This window comes from Octopus sinensis, linkage group LG20, assembly GCF_006345805.1.
Source record: "Octopus sinensis linkage group LG20, ASM634580v1, whole genome shotgun sequence".
NCBI classification, from domain to species: domain Eukaryota; kingdom Metazoa; phylum Mollusca; class Cephalopoda; order Octopoda; family Octopodidae; genus Octopus; species Octopus sinensis.
The window spans coordinates 3950763-3955166 of record NC_043016.1 but is presented as its reverse complement, the minus strand read 5'-3'; positions in this window follow the sequence as shown (position 1 = coordinate 3955166).

Here is a 4404-nt window from a genome sequence, read left to right as displayed (position 1 = left end):
GAGCTTGACGAAATGACCAGGGCAAGATGACTAATGTTTATCACAAGCTCATTTAGAATGACAAGTGTCATTCTGTTTTTTCTAGAACGGCTGCTGAGATGACGGACAGAACGTTGGCATCATTCTGCCCTTCTCTATTTCGCTGTCTCTATTACCCTTTAAGGGTCTGTTACTACTAACAACAGTAAACAAGAGGAAAACGGTAAGAGTGACCTCCCTTTTGTGTTGATCGCCTTTCGAGGCTTCACAATGAACCAAAGAACTCCACCTGTCTTCAAGAACTGATATGCATATTCAACTATTTGTTATAGTTCTGCGCTTGAACTCTGATATTTTATGACGGCTTTCTTTTGGGACTCAAATGATTATAACAGCTTTCAGCAGCCTTCGATTTGGGTGTTTTATGCCACTCATCTTTACTAAATATATAATTTAATCTAAAATCGGGTTTTATTATTGTTTCATGCTTTGTCTGAACCATAACAATTATATATATATATATATATATAATATATAATAATATATATGTACTATCGCCTTGGGCTGACCAAAGCCTGTGAGTAGATTTGGTAGATGGAAACTGAAGAAGCCTGTCGTATATATGCATATAGATATAGGTGTGTGTGTTGTGTGTCTGTGTTTGTCCCCCCCAATATCGCTTGACAACCTATGCTAGTGTGTTTACATCCCCGTAACTTAGCGGTTCGGCAAAAGAGGCCGATATAATAAGTACTAGGCTTACAAAGAATAAATCCTGGAGTCGATTTGCTCGACTAAAGGCGGTGCTCCAGTATGGTCGCAGTCAAATGACAAACAAGTAAAAGAGTAAAAGAGATATATGTATGTGTATGTATGTATATATATTGTATCCCTCTCTTTCTCTCTCTACCCCTTTCTCTCCCTGTCTCCCCTCTCTCTCCCTCTCCTCTCTCTCTCCCTCTCCCCTATCTCTCTATATATCCATATATTTATACATTCACTAATTTATTAGTCATGATTAACAAAAGCGAACCCGGTTGACTATGTAAATATTTTATCTCCTAAAAAATATGCATTCTGTGCATTTTCCTTCTTTTTATTTCATTTTTTTCTTTATATAAATATAAAGTAAGGGCGCATGGCCTGGTGGTTAGGGTGTTGTACTTACGATCGCGAGGTCATGATTTCAATTCCTTGACCCGGTGGTGTGTTGCGTTCTTGAGCAAAACACTTCATCTCACGTTGCTCTGCAATCTCCTCCACACCTGACACGTGGTACACCATACATCTGTTCAGAGGACGTCGATTTGATGAAGGGAATGAGATAATGTACAACACATAAATTTGATCTTAAAAAACAAATCATTTGTGCAGGTCGTTCGGCACAAAGCTAAATATCCATACGTCATCTACGGGAGAAGAGTCCGTCGCACGCACATACACAGATGCACAAACACAAAACCATGTATGTATGGATAGATGGATATATGTAATACTTGTTGGGTCTTATAGCCAGTATAAAATAATTTAGATAAGTGTTTTGAAATAATATAGACGTTTAATCTCTTTGTTTTTTGTGAATTTGTGTGCTTCTAGAATTCATCTTAGAGTCCTTAATGAGCATAAGTAAATTTTGAATAATGGTGCCTCATTGTTTCTAGAGTTGTGTTTCAAAATATAGAATAGTATTTGGGGCGTGTAATTTCCTTTTGTTTCCCTTACTATTTTGATATATTTTTTTCTCCGCACGTTTAATCCCTTTATCTATTAGTGAGGGTGGATAGTGTCTCTCAACTGGTGCGGTTTTATGGTCTTGAAGTCGAAGGTCCCAGCAGACACAATTGTGCAAATCCTTTTCGCTAAATTAAAAGGAATATTTATTTTAATGTCTTACACGTTGCATGAGTTAAACAAACGGTATTGATTCGTGTATGTGGGCATATAAAAGATATCGGTTTTAATTTTATATTTTTTTTATTAATATATCAACGAATAGGATTTGCTCTTTGCTGCACTCCATTTAAAAATTTAAAATTTTGATTTATACCGTTGAACAGTGATTTAAATTCAAAAACTTTATCAATATTCCCTTTCAAAACGATAAACAATCATCCAGATATCTTTTCCAGTTGGTATAACGAGCATCCATATTTCTGTAGTAATACTTGATATATAGTTAATTCTAAAAATATTACTATTAGGTTCCCATTGCAATTCCACTCTTACCAAAAGTATCAAATAAGTTGTTAGTGTCGAATAAAAAGTAATTTTAAAGCTCCCATTATCAACTCCTGATTCACGCACTATGGAAGTTCTCCTGGATAGTTTTCAAGCCATAATTTAACTGCTTCTATTCCATAGTATTGTGGGATATTAGCGTGCAGATTCACAACATCAAAAGAAACCAAGGTTGCCTCTTCATTCGTTGTTTTTGGTAGGCGGTTTAACATATCTAGAACATCTCTACTGAAGCTTTTGATATATTTCAAAAAGGGTTTCAGAAAGATATCGAGACAATTGCTTAAGCAGTAACCTTCACACGCTCGGCCCACTATAATGGGTTTTAGTTTCAAATCGTGTGGCGCTTGGTTATTAACATAAATGCTTGCTGATTGTTTGCAGGTTTCTTTAATTATCTGGCACTTGTAGATTTTAGGTAAACCATTGAAAAGATTAGGTTTACATTCAAACTTTGTGATATAATTGTTTTGTTAGATCCTTTCCATGTCGGTGAATTAAGGAAGCAAGATTTTTCCTTATTTTTTATTGTTTATGCTTTTTTAGCCTTTTCATGGGAGGTATCATCTTCTAGCATGGACATTATTTGTTTTTAGTGTCCATCAGAACTCCAGCACTTCTTTTGTCGGCTTCTTTGATTGTCAACTCTTTATCGTTTTGCTGTTCAAAGAAAATTTTCCATTCGATATTGCTGAGTTGATAGTGTGAGTTGATTTTTGCTTGTGTAAAGTATTATTCGTGAAATTCAGGATATGGCCAGAAAAGCCATCGATTATTTTAGTCTTACCTTTACGTGCAAGATAATTCTTTTTGTATTTGACCAGTGATTCATTCTCATGTTGTAAGTCGCAATTTTCAGCAAAATTCCGCAATATTTTCTTTGATTTCATTCTGATTAGATCTGCGTAGGGTTGGGGTAAATTTTAGTCTTTTAACTTATATGTTGATTTTTGTTGTTGAGAAAGTTTTCTTTGATAAGTTTATTACTTTGGGTTTTTCCTGTATGTTTTGTTCCATGTGTCCCTGTTTCTCTGAACTGGGTCTAGAAAAAGTTTGTTGTAAATACGTTGATGTAAAGTGTCAGTGTTACTAATGACATTTGAATTGTTAGAAGGCTGGTTTTCCTCTCCGAACATATTGATTGTAATTACGTCTTTTGAGTTTTTTCGTTGAGGGTTAAATTTATTTCCCGGTATATTTTTAATGCTCTTATAAACCATCTAATCTCTATTTTCCTTTTCCTTAGCACTAGTTTCTCCTTTAGGTGTCTTTGCTATTTGGGCTCTTTTGGAACTGGGTTTAAAATATATATACATTCTGTGTATATTCTTTCTTTAATTTCATTTTTTCTACAACTCACCTCGAGAGGAAAAATATCTCTCCAATGAAGCTTTTCACTATATATATACAGATACACACACACACACACACACACACCACACACACACACACACACACACACACACACATAATGCATACATACATACATGCGTATATAAATACATACATACATACAAGCATCATTATACGCCTACCCAACAAAACGTGAAGAAGGCGATAGAAACTTGGAGATATCAAAAAGAGGACACTCACTTATAAACTGATTAACCTTAAACAGGAGATAAAAGCTGTCAGTGAGAAACTCAGACACCAGAAGAGAATAACCGAGAGAAAAACAATGAATAAGAAATTTAACCGGGACCAGGCAGCAATGTACAGAGACATGGGAGGAGAAGCAGTGAACATCACAGAAGCTCCTTCACGAGAAGAAATAGATTCCTTCTGAAGGAAAATCTGGAACGAAGAGAAGGCGTTAAACCAAGATGCTGTGTGACTGGATGAAATTCGAAGAAGTTATTGTTCCTACATTATACTCAAGAAATGCAGCATTGATGGTAATATCCTTGTGATTGTAATCCAGAAATTTCAGGATGGAAAAGCACCTGGAAGAGACTTGATTGTTGGATACTGGCACAAGAAGCTAAACTTCTACCGACCATATCTTATCAACATGTACCATCAAGTTCTCAATGGGAACAGTAGCATACCACACTGGTTAGCTCTAACAGAGACAAAACTGATCTCCAAATGCAGAACCACCCACATGGCAAGAAATACTCGGCCAATTGCATGCCAGAACGTAATGTATAAGATATATACAGCATGCTTAAACCTTTTCCTTCAAGA